Source organism: Crocodylus siamensis, chromosome 5 (genome assembly GCF_052110815.1).
Source record: "Crocodylus siamensis isolate JL-2025a chromosome 5, ASM5211081v1, whole genome shotgun sequence".
NCBI lineage: Eukaryota > Metazoa > Chordata > Crocodylia > Crocodylidae > Crocodylus > Crocodylus siamensis.
The window spans coordinates 4,845,078-4,860,951 of NC_143399.1; the positions used below are offsets into that span (position 1 = coordinate 4,845,078).

General features: G+C 46.9%; 1 long non-coding RNA gene across 2 annotated transcripts in view; it reads left to right on the plus strand.

Annotated features, from left to right (window-relative positions):
* Positions 1–15,874, plus strand: part of LOC149863418 (uncharacterized) — a 135,725-nt gene that overhangs the window by 43,537 nt on the left and 76,314 nt on the right. For both annotated transcript variants that reach the window (XR_016442598.1, XR_016442599.1), the window contains one exon: positions 15,068–15,147. This is a non-coding gene — a long non-coding RNA (uncharacterized LOC149863418). The remainder of the gene's footprint in view (positions 1–15,067; positions 15,148–15,874) is intronic.

The following is a 15,874-nucleotide window of genomic DNA, read 5'->3' on the forward strand; positions in this document are numbered from 1 at the left end:
ATTTGTTACACAGTGTTTTACTGGGTCTGATTTTTTTTGGTGGGGGGTGGGGGAAGTATCCGGGGATAGACTTTCCTGGAAAATGGATAGCTTTATGCTAGCAAGAGACAGTTCTATCAGAGCCACTTCTTCAGCTGTCTGAAAATATTTGAAAGCTTGAGACGTTTAATGTTTTTCAGATGGTGATAAATCTGCACTAGCTCGAGCTTAGTGAGAGATGAAGTGAGATAGGAGAAAACACATGGGGCTGCATGGGAGAGATTTGCTGGTCACACTTCCCCAAATGTCAGGGCAGGCTTTTCCAAGCCCTGCTCTTACTTTCTGCTGGGCTAAGCCGGACGGAGCGACACACGCGGACCCTCGGTTTCTGCCCCGCGTGGTGGCGATGGGAATTTTGGAGGTTTTTCGGTTTTTTCCTTCCAACCTGACGTTAAAATGATGAACTCGCAGCTGGGAAAGGGGAAACATCGCTGCTTAGAAACCTCCTGTGTCTGGCGAGTGTGAGCTCTTGCTCGGGAGTTGTTTGCTTAACCTTCGGTTTGCCAGGGGAGCTTTGGTGGCGGAGGGCATCTCTGGGGTCCATCACAGGTGAATTGGAAACCAGATGGCTTCTCTCCTGGCCTCACCGCTGCTTTCTCAGCTAAGCTCTTGACCATATGATCCCTGATAGTTTGATGCACCTGATCTGCCCTGGAGCAAGAGCGGAGCCTCTTCCGTGCAAAGATGCAGATTGCACTCTCTTGTAAGCAGGTGTGCGAAACAGGCAGGAAGTCTCACTCTGAGCATCCCCAGCACCCCGCCGGAGCTGAGTGCGAAGCAATGACCCCGCGCAGCGGAAGAGGTGGGAAAGGCTTGGGATGGGTTTCAAAAACCGACGCACCGTGGAGGGTCGTGCACCCCCAGCAAACAGATCGAGCCAGGAGGAGACAATCGGGGGCAGCTTGAGTGACTTGGGAACGTGCAGTCAGACGCCTGACTGGGGTGAATCCATGCTGTCCCACTGGGTTTCGGCTAGGTCTGGAGGCCATGCAGCAGCTGAGTCGCAGGATCCGTCCCGGGGAGCGCGCTCTTTCCAAGGCAGGCTTCAGCCCTTCGGAGATGTTGTATTGGTCCGCACCGTATGTGTTGCAGGGAGATGGACCCCTCCAAGTGCCCCTGGAGCGCTCTCTGTTGTGATCCTGTGGGCTGGAGAGGGCTGGGAGACGCTCCCATTGCGACGGGGCCGCGTTGTGCTGCGGCATAACGGCCTCTAAGCTCGGGTTTCCCACTCGCAGCCTGCCATCGCTAACCCAAATCCCCTCTCCGCAGCTGTGATTAGCTGATGGTTTTTGTCCAAGGGATCTGTTTATGGCATTTTAAAGAGACAGGAACACCCCAGCCGTTTGATTTTGTCAGACAGCTGTGAGCCGAATCTGGAACCAAAAAAAGAAATCCCTGTACAAATTGGGGAAAATGCCTCCCCATTTCCACGCGTTTCACAGAGGCCGTGTGGTCTCAGAGGCAGCCGGGTGGTCCGAAGGAATTAATGCTCCAGTTAAATAAAACGGGGGACTCCTGGGTTGTAACCCCTCCTCCGCCACTGATTCACTGTAAGGCCTGGGGTAAGTCCTTTGACCTCTCTGAGGCTCAGTCGCCCCCCCTCCCCATCTCAAATGAAAACAGTGGCCTCAATTTTGGGCTGCAGCCAAGCTGAGCTTGGCACAGCCCAGGAAGGTGGGGCAAAAGTGGCTGTGTTCCCAGGTTTTGAAGGCAGCCAGGGACCAGAGAAATTACAGGAATAAAGATTTTTTGTTTTGTTTCGTTAACTGTGTGTGGACCCAAACGAAGGCCCCGATCCTGCCACATGATCTTCACGGCTGACTTTCGCACCTGTAGGAAGTCTGAGTCGAGCAGATCAGGTTTTGCAGGGGTGCAGGGAGAAGCCGTTTCTCGGGATTTCTCCGAATGTTTCTCAGTGAGCTGGAGAAAAATCCTCCAGCTTGGGAGGATGAATTGAAGAGACTTCCAGTATTCAAGCCCTGCTTTGGACGGGGCTGCCACAGACCATCCCTGGCTGTTAGGAGCTGAAATCAGATGGCAGGCAAGGTAAAATCCCAGTCTAATGCTGTCTCCATCAGCTGCCTCCTGCTTTTATACCTGTTTGTGCTTGTGCCAGTACCTCTTCGTAAAGGAATGGAAAGACTCCAAGGGGAGTTGGTGGAGATTGGATGTTCAAATGCTTATATAGCATCCAAATCTGGTGCAGCATCATCAGTCCACCTGCAATTCATTTGTCTCCCATTTCTATTTTCTTTTTTTTTTTAATCCTTCCTCAGGAAAAGTGCTAGGACTGAGAATGAAAAGACCAGTGCAATTATAAGCAAGAACCCCAAAGGCCAGGAAAATCCAGAGCTTGAATTTGCTCCAGTGACTTTGCTTCTCTTCTTTTGCTTGTGAACGTTCACATGATCCTCTTTACGTCTAAGCCTGGCCACAGGGGCCAAACAGGACATACAAGGAGCTAGGGGAGAGTTTCCTCCATAGGGCCAGTGAAAGCATGCCTCTGAAGCTCTCAAGAAGCATCAGTATCGAGGGACATACCCTTAGCACTGAGCACTATGGGGGATCCTTGGCCTGGGAGGCTCATGTCATTCGGAGCAGCCCCAGAGCTCTTCCAAATTATTGCAAGGGCCGTGACAGAGCCCAGAGTCTGAAGGGCACAAGGGAAGCGTACAGCCACCTTTGCCCCTCCTTTTCCTCTTGGGTTTTGCCTATTAATAATTTACCCTAAAATAAACAGGATGGACTAGGTGGCTGATTTAATGTTGCTGAACTGACTCTAATGTGTGGAGTCTTCTGACATTTCCCGCAAGGTTGATCTTGTGATTTTAACACTGCATTAACATTCTTTTCTGGTCTGATTTTAATGTCATTAAACTTATTTCTGGGCCTTATTTCTCATTTTCTGCTGGGCCGCTTCATGGGGGGTGGAATGGCACTTACCCGTCAATGCTTAACTCAGTATCCAGCTTGCTGTCTTTGCATTAAAAGGCACATGGTGCTTACCCAATAAAATAGCAAGTTAATATGATGGGTACCTTTTTGGAAAACAAACATTAATTAACCTGCTGAATTCATACATGTGTTAGGTTCTTTTTGCTGAATGCTTAGCTAAGGATTTATTAACCAAAGGGTTTTCTCCAAGGCCATAGAAACTTGCTTACAGCAGCTATTGGTGTCATTTGCCTTTGTATAAGCATTCAAACCATGACTGCAATTCTTGAATCTTGATCATCACCTTCGTACTATTAACTATCTGGTAACTGATTTTTTAAAATCCTTTTGGAAAGTATATTTAGTAATTCACGGCTTCTTTTAACTAGATGCAATAATACAGTTAAACAGAGTTCAACTGAAGTTTCTTTAGCCAGAGTGTGTTATTTTTACAAAATATACCATACTGCATTTACCGACTTCTATGAAATATTATCCTAAATAATTAGAGCTGAAATACTTTTGCCAAAATGCAAAATTATCCAAGTAAGTTTTTCACTGCATTAGCCTTGCTTTTATCCCTTGTGTTAATTCACCTAGTCTAGATCCAGCAAAGCACTTAAGCAGAGCCAGTTGGGAATATTTTTTTTTATATAATATGTTGCTGCTTTTGTCACCAGGAAATGCCGATATGTCAAAATTGAAGCTTTTCATGGGAATGTGCTGGGTTCAGGGGAACTTTTAGTGGGAAGGGCCCACATCCCACCATAGCTGCCAACCACGTTAGGATGTGGAGGGATACAGGAGGGATACAGGATCAAGTTCTGGCCCTCCCTTGTTAGGATCAAGCTTTGCATCGAGGCTTTTCCCCCGATTGCTCTAGCCACAGAAGCTTCTGGGTCGTTTGGGCTGAGTCTCATTCAGCCTCTCTTTTTGGCCCTGCTCTCTGCAGTATATAACCAATGATATATTCATTGGAGCAGGGATGCTTCTTCCCCAGCTATGTGATTCATTTATGCAAAGTGTACCAGTTTCAACAGGAGACGTTTGGATAGACATGATCCACTGTGTGGTGCTCGGACAGTGTGTGTGTGTGTGTGTATGGTGTGTATGCCTCAAGCCTTCATCCTGTTTGGTTCAGAGCAGGGACTTGAACCTGAGCCTTACCTATGCTACTTGAGTGCCATAACTGCAGTGGGGTATTCTGGGCATAATTCGATTATGCTAATGGGAAAGCCATTGCTGGTCCAGCTGTACCCTTAAGCATCCACTTAACTTTAAATCATCAGTGCATCTGGCTACTCACGGGTTTAAACATAAGAACGTGCTTCTGTGTTTCGCTACAGCAAAGCTTTGGCTCACTCGTGCACACATTTCCAAGGGTCTGGGCAGGAGGTAGCTCTGATTCTGCAGTTGCCCACACAGGCTCTGATTCTGTCTACACTTTAAACTGTGCTGATAGCAATTGTGTTGAAGTAACAACGGCTGCTCTGCATTCAGTCCGTACACAATGCAGTCTCTCTAGGTATATCGTCTTGGGACCGAAAAGGCCGTGTACTAACCTGAACCCCCTGCCAGCTTTTTTGTACCTCTCTTACGTTGCTTCTCAGACTGCCTTGTTTCTCTGATAGTGGCTTGGAAAGTGATAGGATCAAATCCATGTTTGGGAAGCCAGAGCGCAGTCCCCTTACCGTCAGAGGTGGGGCTGACGTGTCCATGCACTTAGGCAGCTTGCACGCTCAGTTGGCATCAGATCGCCGATGTTTGTTAACATGTAAGCAACAGGCAAAACACCTGGACCCGCATCATACAATGCAGTTAAGTAAATGATGCCCTGATTTAGTACGCGTAGCAGTATATGCCGAAACCCCTTCTGCTAGTTGAGCTTTTCATCCCCATTCTGTTTCCAGTGCATCAGCCAGGCTTCCCTTTAGCCAGGAAAGAAACAACCCATCCATTTTAGTGAAGCACCTGTGGGGAAATAAAACCTAGATGTGATTTATGAGACGTGACGTCAAATGCGTGTTGTGAATGATCATGGTAGTGTGCGGGAACCCCGGTCAAGGAGCAGAGCCCTTTTTGTTCTGGGCTCCATGCAGAAAAGCAGAAAGACTGTCCCTGCTGTGTGAGCTCAGATCTGTGCCCCCTACCCACCAAAATGACTCCAAGATGGACATGGGCCGGCAGTGTGGGGACACAGTCAGGAAGGCCAACCGCACCTTGTCGTGCATGCACAGATGCACCTCGAGCAGGTCCAGGGCGGTGATCCTCCCCATCTACGCGGCTCTGGTCAGGCCGCAGCGGGAGTACTGCGTCCAGTTCTGGGCGCCGCACTTCAGGAGGGATGTGGACAGCATGGAGAGGGTCCAGAGGAGGCCACTCGCATGGTTGGGGGCAGCAGGGCAGGCCCTACAAGGAGAGGCGACGGGACCTGAACCTGTGCAGCCTCCACAAGAGAAGGCTGAGGAGGATCTTGTGGCCTGTTATAAACTAGTCAGGGGGGATCAGCAGGCATTGGGGGAGTCCCTGTTCCCCTGAGCGCTGCCAGGAGTGACCAGGAATCACAAGCTGGCAGAGGGCAGGTTTAGGTTAGACATCAGGAGGCGCGACTTCACTGTCAGGGCGGCTAGGGTCTGGAACCGACTTCCAAGAGAAGTGGTGCAGGCCCCTACCCTGGGGGTGTTTAAGAGGAGGTTAGATGAACATCTTGCTGGGGTCGTTTGACCCCAGTATGCTTTCCTGCCATGGCAGGGGGTCGGACTTGATGATTTTCTCAGGTCCCTTCTGACCCTAGAAACTATGAAACTATGAAAATACGTCACAAGGGTTGCAAAGCTTCAGTGAGGTTCTCCCTCCTTGTGTTATAAATGAACTTGGTTGCCTTTAGTAGGGCTCCAACTGAAGCAAAGGCAGGGCCAGCCGTATATTTTGACAGCTTCTAATTATCATACCATAATTTTGTAAGTGTTATGACAGTGTACTGTAAGTGTAAGGTTCATGGGACATATATCTTTTCCACTTAATGTTTTGCAACCAACTCATCTCTGGTTCAAACTCCATTTAGGTCAGCTCAAGGATGGATTTGGTCCAGCGAGTTCAGAGTCACAGCAGGCTGTTCACTAGAGAGGCAGACTCTGGCAAATTATCTACTCCAAGCTCACTTGGACAAGCTCGCAAAATGAAATCACAGCTCTCTGCCCATTAGGCTTGGGATGAAAAGCAAGCTTCAAAGCTGCCCATGGGTCAGGTTTCATATGGGGAGATTTACTTGTATTATTTAAGATTGCCATGAGTTTGGGAAAAGGAGAGGGAGGCAATTTATGAGCCAGCGTAAAAATAGCTCTTCCCTGTAGTAAATGCATAACGAGTATTGTCGTTGTTATTGGTTTTAATTAAATTCTTCTTAGATTTGCAAGGTTACTATTGTGAAATGTATCACTGGCAACTGCAGTTCACGGAGCCTTTAATAATTCTTTTAAACCAAGTATTATTCCTTTATGTGCTACCTACCTCTTATTTTTGGGTTCTATGTTTGGCTTCTCCTGTCCTATCTTTTATAACTTTGCCTCCCCCTGCTAAAGACATCTCTGCTTTTGAAGCTAGCAACCCATGTAGCAATGCCTCATACACAAAGCATGTCTACACTGTCATCAAAGGGGCGATTGCAGTTGGCATGGACGCAACTCAACAAACTTTAAGCTCAATAACATTTTAGCCACAGCAGTATAGAGCTCACCTTAGGCCATGTATTTGCCATGGGCAAATTCTGTTACCTGAACTGCATGTGCACGCTGCGGCTTAGTGTTGTTGGTCCAAGTTGCTTGGGTTTGTGTGCATGATGATCATGGGAATATTGCCCTTTGCTGTTTATGGGACTTCAAACCTCGCAGAGGTTATATCTGGTGCAGAATGAGCTGGCTTGCCTGTTTTGCACATTTTTCAGTGCAGATCAGCGAGCCTCTCCTATGTGCTCGCTGATCTGCTCTGAACCCTGACTGATTTCCAGATGATGTTTAAAGGGTTGTTTTCAAAACTGCAAAGCCTGATTTTCTGACTCGGGACCTGCTCCAGACCCTGCTGAGGTCAATGGCTTTGGATCAGTCTGAGTCTTGAGAGACAATCTCTGTTTGTTTCCATAAGAGACAAGCTTGCCACGGGCAGGTGACAGCAAGAGTAGGAGGGCTGGCTGTAGGCTTGGCTTTGGAGCTTGCTTCCTTTTTTGATCTCCAGGATGATTTTCAGCGTCTGCCTCATTTTCTTTAGGAAGGGACTTAAGCAGCTTGCAGGGTTTACAAGCATATTATTCTATCCAGGCATATGGGTTATGAAGAGCAGTGTCAGAGTAATGATGTGCCCACAAAAGTTGTGTGGTCAGACTCTGACTCCTATTGAGCATTATCAAATTACAGAATGGCACCAGTGAAGTGCAGCTTGACACCTGCAAGTGTTTGGTTCAAGGGAAAACCAAAACCAGGAATACCTGGACTCTCACAAACTGGTGTTATAGTCTCTGAGGACTTACGGGGCATGTCTACATGTGCATTTACTGTGCAGTAAATTGCTGCACAGTAAGGAGTTTTTAGGCCGGTGTATACATGTGCAGCCGTTAAAGCACAGTAACACTGTGTGTGGACTGATTTGGGACTAAAGTTAATCCCAAATCAGCACACACATAGTGTTACTGCGCAGTAAGGTATCTACACATGCACAGTGTTACTGTGCAGTAAGGCATCTACACGTGCATAGTGTTACTGTGCAGGAGGGCCGTATGAAACAGCACCATTTTGTTTTGACTTCTGTTTAACCATTTCAAAGGGACAATGTTTCATTTTGCTGTTTTGAAGCACTGTTCCATTTTGTTTAATTGAATCTGTTTCGCTGTTTTGATGCTGTTTTGACGCCTTTTGAAGTTTCGCCCATAAGCTATAATGGGGAATCATGAAAATGCCTATAACTTTGTCATTTGTTTCCTGATTTGAATGAAAACAGCAGAGATGGTAGCCCCTGTGAAAGCCACAAAGTCTGTCAAGTTTCAAGGAGGTAGGTGCAGGGCTTTCTGGGAAACTGCATCTCAAACAGTTCAGAGCAAAACTCGTGTCACTTGTGAAGGCATGGGGGAGTGAAAACAGCAGGTGTGTTAGCCCTAGCTGAGGTCATGAAGCTAAGTTGCAAGGATGTAGAGGTTTCTGGGAAACTGCACTTCAAGTTGCTGACAAGCAAAACTTGTGACACATGACTTTTTCTGCTGTTTTTCCGTGCCTCCCCCGGAGCACTGGGATTGGCAGGGACCTCAGGGAAGGGTTACAGTCACTGGTCAGCTACACAGCCAATACGAGAGCAGGTCTTCCACCTCCCTCTCCTTACTTTCTCTTTAGTTGCAAGCGAGCCTGGCTTCGAAACTCGAAACATTTTGAAACTTTCAAAACGTTTTGACTGCCCTTGTTTTGTTTTGAGGTGGTTTCAAAGCCTTTCGTTTCATTCTGATTTTGCTGTTTCAAGTTTGAAACACGTCAAAACAGCTTCGAAGCAAAACACCTGTCGAAATTTCATGCAGTAACTAGTTGATGTAAGTTGCCATAGTTACTGCACGGTATGGGCATGCCCGTGTAGACACATGCCTGTAATGTGCAGTAATTTTTAGTTACTGAGCAATAACCTAAATTACTGTGCAGTAAATATACACATGTAGATGCACCCATGGTTATATACAGAGAGACCAGACAGACATGCTGCTGCCGCAGCGTAGAGCTGCCCTGGCAGACTTTGTTGGTTTTGAGCGATTTCTGAACAACATGAGAAACACCATCTGGGCCTTTAGGGCCTGCAGATTGAGTCTGGTGGGGAGAAATTTCCCTGGCAGGATCAGGCATGGGGGAAAGGTGAGCCTGGTGTGGTTAGGCTTAACCACAGGATAAAAGTGTAGTTTCCCAAAGACCCACCAGCAGGGAGAGGTGCCAAGTCAGATGGCTTGATGCGTTCCGCTCTTCTAACCCTGTAGATCTTGCCCCTTACCGCACAAATATTTCTTTGACATTGTTCCATGGTGACTTTTGAACTGCATCCGTTTAAGGCTAAAACAAGAGAGATAAACGGTTCTTAATTTTAATTAAAGCAAACTTTTTTTGCTATTTCATTAGCTGGCTGTGTTATTTCAGGGCTTGACAGTAAAGTTATATGGTACCCTGTGGGTACCTCCACTTGTGTTATGTGGTTTCTTATTTACAGTTTCTCCAGAATACTTATAGTCAACTGAACTCCATCATCTCACAGCATAGGACCAGAAGTTAATGAAAAATGCTATAATAATAACATGGGACTCCCATGGGAGTCAGGTAATTGGGGAAAGGTACTATTAACTTTACTGTTAGCCGAGTCTGCAGATTTAAGGGTCCAGTGCCAAATGTACTGAGGAAACAGAGCCTGGTTTGGGGGAGGTAAGACGAAAAGGTAAAGGTAACTGATGGACACAGGAAATACTCTCCATCCGAATACTTAGGTATAGAGGCATTGGCATCCTTAAGGTCTGGTGGCCTGGACATGACAGTAGGTGATATCAGGTGCTTTCGATGAATGTGGGAGGACTACGCAGTAGGCAGATGTGGGGTCTCATCCAGATTTCTAATAGTTAGGGATTGCCTCAAACCCCAGACATAAGCCAGTATGGAATTACTGTGGTTTAGAAGGATTTTACAATCGGGACCATTGCTGAAGTGGCCATGTTCCCCCTCAGATGTACTCCCATTTATTTTAATGGGAGCATGTGATTGAGTACAACCCATGGAGCGAGGAGGTGGCCTCTCTGCCTGATTATCTCCCAGTCCTTAAATTAATTTGGAGCCATAATTGTTAAACTTGGATGCCTAACAGCAAGCATCTCAGGCAAAATGAATCGTTTAAAGAACAGAAAGACAGTCTGCTGTTTAGAGCATTAGGCTGGGGATGAGAAGACCTAAATTCAGTGTCCTACGTGTGGGACTATAGGCTAGGGCTAAGTCCTTTCCTGTGCCACAGCACTTCCTACCTCATATGGGGTGTTGCAAGGACAAACACATTAAAGTCTGTGAGATGTTCTGGTGCAAAGGCAACGGAGACTATCTAAGGGATTAAGATCTCTAGCAATAAATAAATCATCTGATCTCTTTTCCTCAGTGTTACCTACTAGAAATTAGGGGTGTGCAAAACGGGCTCTATTCAGTTCAGATTCAGATATGGCCTGAATCAGGGACAGTGATTTGATTCATTGATTCGGATCACTGTCTCCAGTTTGATTTGGCCAAATCTGAATGTGTGATTAGATGCTGATTTGGAGAATCGGCCATTCGGCCATAGACTCAGCTTTAAAAGTTTTTTCTACGTACCTCGAGGTACCAGCATGGCTCATGATGGCTGCAATGCTGGGGCGCATGGAGCATCCCACAGGAGTGCGGGGGGGCCCCCCATGTGCTCGGTGGCAAACCCGGGAGTGGAGCAGAAGTACTTCCGATCCACTTCTGGGTCCGCCGGGGAGCATGCTAAGGGCCCCCCTGCATCCCCTCGGCTCAATGATCGGCCATGGGGGGACCCCGTGTGCCCTGCCAGACCCAGGAGACACCAGTTGTCAAGCTGGGGGGCCGTGGAGGGGCCCCCTGGTGCACTCCCCTGTGGACCTGGAAGTGGACAAGAAGTACTTTTAGTCTACTTCCAGGTTTACTGCCGAGTGCTCATGGGACCCCCTCACCCTCCTGTGGGACACTCCATGCACCCCAGCATCCCAGTGCTCACCAGCCGCCTGCTACCTAGAGGTATGTAGAAAAAGCATTTAAAGCTGTGTTGATCTCTGAATCTTTCTGAATCTCTCTGAATCGATTTGGAGGGTTCTGGTTCAATTCAGAGAGATTGAAGGGTCATCTGATTTGATTCAGATTTGGAGATTCGGCCACCGAATCGGCCCGAATCTCTGCCAGATCGTATCAGGGACTGAAGCGTCACACAGCCCTACTAGAAATCAATACGGAGGTACAATGAACCATGTAGTGATAAGCTTTTGGCTCCCAAGTCTGGCAATTTTCACCCGGGAGTTGACCTCAGTAGTGAGAATAAGGATTTCAGGTGTTAGAAACTCAACAGATCTCCATACGGTGAACCTCCATAAAGGACCCTTTGCTTTCATCTTGGCCTCTCTTGTGCTGTGCTGAGCTCTAGACAAGGGCTGAAGGGCCGATGTATCCAGCAAACTTGCCAGGCTGATATCACTATGTAAAAATCTGAACTGCTTTTGTGTCACTTCACTTAACGCTTGGATTTCCACCAAGACTGCACTGTACTTAACCTTCAATATGTTATTGTTTTAGATTTTTTGTCCAGTCTGAATAACAACTTATACCATAACTCCCTTAGTGGATGGATGGACAAAGATGTTCCAGAATGAAATTATAACAGTTCCAGGAAAGTCTAGCTGCATTGCTTATTTCATTCACTGTTCGACTTATTAAAGTAGCCCAGGGGGTGGGGAGGAATAAAAACATTACAAACGATACGTTGCTGGATAAAAGATATTCCATTACAAACCTTGTCAACATTAATAACGTATGCCTCTTACAGAGCGCACTGGGCTGTCAATAAGAAACAGGAATGAACCAAGATGAAAACGATCTGTCAGAAACCAGATTGTATCAGAAAGATAACAGAGTGAAATTAATTTACGGCGAGGAGGTTTCACAACAGACAATGAAGCAGCATTGCAAACCACAGTCCAATGTAATCCCTTTGAAGAAATATTGTACTTATTACAGCTGGGATGGTTGCAAATGTTTGGTTTAAAAGCCTGCGCTTTGGAAAATGGAAGTTAAAAAAACAAGGTTGAAGAGGCTTAAGATTTCCATCTTCCACTGAGGCAAAGCTGGTTAGTAAATGCTATTTCCATCCTACTGATAGTTCTGCTATTGGACATTTGAAGGTTGGTTTTTTTGTGCCATTTGAAATGGGAAAAGTAAAAATGCTGCTTTTTTTTTCTATTTTAAGGGGGTTTTTTTGTCTCAGTTTGAAATAGGAAAAGTAAAAATGCTGATTTTTCAAATTATTTATTTATTTATTTTTGCTGAATGAAAAGTTCCAAAAATCTTCCATTTGGAAATCCTGAAAAAAGCTTCTGTTTGACATTTTCCATCTAAACAAGATGTTCAGCCTTTTCAAAATTGGATATTTTACTTAGGAGTGTTGTTTGACTTAAAATAGGCTATTTGAAATAAGAAACCAGTTTGATATGAATTATGGCAATTTTAACATTTATGACAAAAACCTTTTGTTTCATTTGGAAATGTCATACTGAACTTCCTGAAAGGAATATCAAAATATTGAATCACAACGCACATATCATCTTAGAAAACTTTGATTTAGATGAAATCACAATTTCTTGGGGAAAAGGGATGGAACATTTTTGTAAGAAAAATATTGACTGGCTCTACATTTGAGGTATATCCTGAAGTATGCATTCCTAGCATACTATGCTCTTGAGGACTGAGTGAACTATCTAAGATGAAACAAGTCTTCTACAAATTGGTCCCAAATTGGAAACTGGATTGAACTTCTTGCAGGTGGCATGTGTTTGGTCTGTGCTTTCCTTCCTCAGAAATCTTTTCTTTGGTGAGTGTCCTCCATTGGTGTGACCTAGTAAAGTCCAGAGACAAATGTGTAAACCTACCAATTCTCTGTCTGATCCACACAGCATGAAAGTGTCCTACAGTTGACAGCTAGGAGCCAGAATTGTTAAGTCTTAAATGCAAAGAGGTCCCTAGTGCCATCTTTGGAAGCACTGGGGTAGCGTAGATCTCAAATGGAAATTGATTTTGAAAATCTTTGAGTGCCAAAGAATTTGAAAAGTCCGACTTGTTGGTCTTTTAGCTCTGATTGTGGCTGTTTGTGCTTAATGCATCTGGAGGGCATCTGTATTCAGTTTCCGGTCATTGTACAGTACACTGGAAATCCAGCATAAAAAAGGCTGTTTCTTCAGGGTTTCTAACTCAGGTTTTGTAGACATGTAAAGTCTGCTTAGGCAGCTGGAATTTTTCTCCCAGTTATTAGGGGCGTGCAAAGCAGGTCCTATTCGGTTTGGATGTGGCCCGAATCAGGGACAGTGATTTGATTCATTGATCCAGATCACTGTCCCCAATTTGATTTGGCTGAATCTGAATCTGAAGATTCGATGCTGATTTGGAGAATCAGCGATTTGGATGTAGACACAGCTTTAAATGTTTTTTCTACAGACCTTGTGGTAGGCGGCTCGTGAATGCTGTGGTGCTGGAGCGCCCACAGGAGTGCGGGGGGCTCCCCAGGGTGCTCAGCAGCAGACCTAGAAGTGGACAGGAAGCACTTCCAATCCACTTCTGGGTCCGCCGGGGAGTGCCCCGCATCACCCTGGATCAGCGATTGGTTGCGGGGGGGACCTCAGGTACCCCCCCACCCCAGACCCAGGAGGCACCAGTTGCTGAGCCAGGGGGTGGAGGTGCAGGGGGTCCCCCAGTGTGCTGCCTTGTAGACCCAGAAGTGGACCGGACGTGCCTCTGGTCCACTTCCACGTCTGGTGCTGAGCACACTGGGGAATCCCCCGCACTCCTGTGGGATGCACCCTCTGCCCCAGCATCACAGCATTCATGGGACCCTGCTACCTCGAGGTTTGTGCAAAAACCATTTAAAGCTGTGTTTATGTCCGAATCTCTGAATCTTTCCAAATCTCTCTGAAGCAATTCAGAGAGATTAAAGGGTCTCCTGATTTGATATGGATTCGGAGACTTGACCACTGAATCAGGCTGACTCTCAGCTGAATCAAATCAGGGACTGAAGCTTTGCAGAGCCCTACCCATTATGTGAAGAACCATCAACTCTGATCTGAGTCCCATATTCTGCCAGCCACATCTCTCTACCTGTTGTGGATCCACACATTTCTGTCTGCAGGACAGACACCTGTGTCTGGTGGATCTAGCACCTCACTTCAAGAAGGATGTGGACAAGCTCAAAAGGATGCAGAGAAGGGCCACCTGCATGATCAAGGGCCTGGGGGACAGGCCCTATGAGGAGGGACTTCGGGATCTGAGACTGTTCAGCCTGAGCAAAAGAAGGTGAGAGGCAACTTGAGAGCCACCTACAAATATGTCATGGGAGAACACCAGGACCTAGGTGAACAACTTTGCAGAAACTCCATCCCCCTTTCCCCCGGGAATGGACACAAGCTAGTCAAGGAAAAGTTTTGGCTGGACATAAGGAAAAGCCTCTTTTTTGCATGGGTAACTAGAATCTGGAACACACTTCCAGCAGAGGTGGTGCAGTTGCCATCTCTGGCGGTTTTTAAGAGGAGGCTGGACAAATACCTCGTTGCGCTCGTTTGAGCCCAATTGCCTCCTGCCCATGGCAGGGGATCAGACTTGATGATCTTATAGGTCCCTTCCAGTCCTTCTTTCTATGATTCTATGACTTCTCTTTTTAGATACTCAATCCTGTGAGCCTCAGCTGCAACTGCATTCACCAAACCCCTGCAAATAGGAGACATTGGCACCTTCCACTAAACCTACAGTGCTGTGCCAGAGGGCAGAGCTCCCCACCAGTTTCTTTCCAAGGCACTCATCAAACAGCCCTTAGCTGTGTGCCAGTTCATGGTCTCCTGAAAACAGTCAGAGCTTTACCACCGTAGATGCTGCGTGCATCTACATGTGCAATGAATGTGCCTCAATAAACTCTGGAGCTGTTTGAGACAGAGTAATTTGAGCTCGGGCAGAGTAGGACCCTGGCTGGCTGGGCTGAGTGGGCACAATGTACGCTTGAGGTTAGTGTCTACATGGCGTTTCAGTGCAGTAAATTACTCTACCATAAGACAGTACTGTCTCTGACAATACCCTTCTATGGTGCACTTAATTAATTTATTGCACCCTAATTGCATTGCACATGTAAATGGTGATGCTTTACTGCAGAGCTATTCATCTACTCTGTAGTAAAGCACATGTGTAGATGCACCTGCTGAGGAAGACTTTATTGGGTAGATCTCAATCTTAGCTGATCTAGTGCACGGTGGAGGTCCTGACTGTAGTCACTCTGCCCATCAGAAATCTCTGGTTTTGTGTTTCAGGGGTGCACCATCCTCTGAGAGTGCCCCGATGCCTGCTTGCTCCACGTTCTCTTCAGAAAGACCAGTGGCACTAGCTGCAGGTAGGTCTCCAAGGGCAAATAATGTCTTCATAGGAAGATAAGTGCTGTGGAGAAAGTCCTTCAGGCATCTTCCCATCCTTATGCCCCTAAGCAGCATTTGGACACAAGCTTGCTCCAAGGATGCCATTAGATATTTTGGTAGCCTTGCAAGGTGGCCTCCTCCTGGGAAGACAACGCTAACTTTGAATTAATATAGCATTACATTATACCCCCCAAACTGGAACAAGACCTAGGGTTACCATACATCCACTTTTTCCTGGACGTGTCCTCTTTTTGAGTTCTCCGATCTCCATCCAGGTGGTTTTTTGGAACAGGAACCAACATCTGGGATTTTGCTCTGCTCCGTTGGCAGGGGCGGCTTTGGGGGAAGGGGTGGCTTTCGGGGAAGCTGTCTCGGCGCTGGGGCTCCAGCAGAGTGGGGGAGGCGCCTGCCCCTCCAGTGGGAGAAAGGGGTAGAGGGGGCCCTTTGAGGCCAGTGGGGAGCTCCATGCTCACGTGGGCCAAGCGGCCCCAGGAGATGCTGCCTAGGCGGGGCGTGGCCAGGCCATCTAGCATGGTGCTGGAGCTCTACTCCAGGGCAGGGGGTGCCACAGGCATCCTCTCCTGTTCTTTCCAGCCTGCGCTGGGGCCGGATTCGCTCTACCGTGGCCTGCACGAATCCCCATGGGCCTTCTTTGTGCTTCTATTTACTCTGAAAACCTCATTTTCTAATGGGTCCCATAGTTCA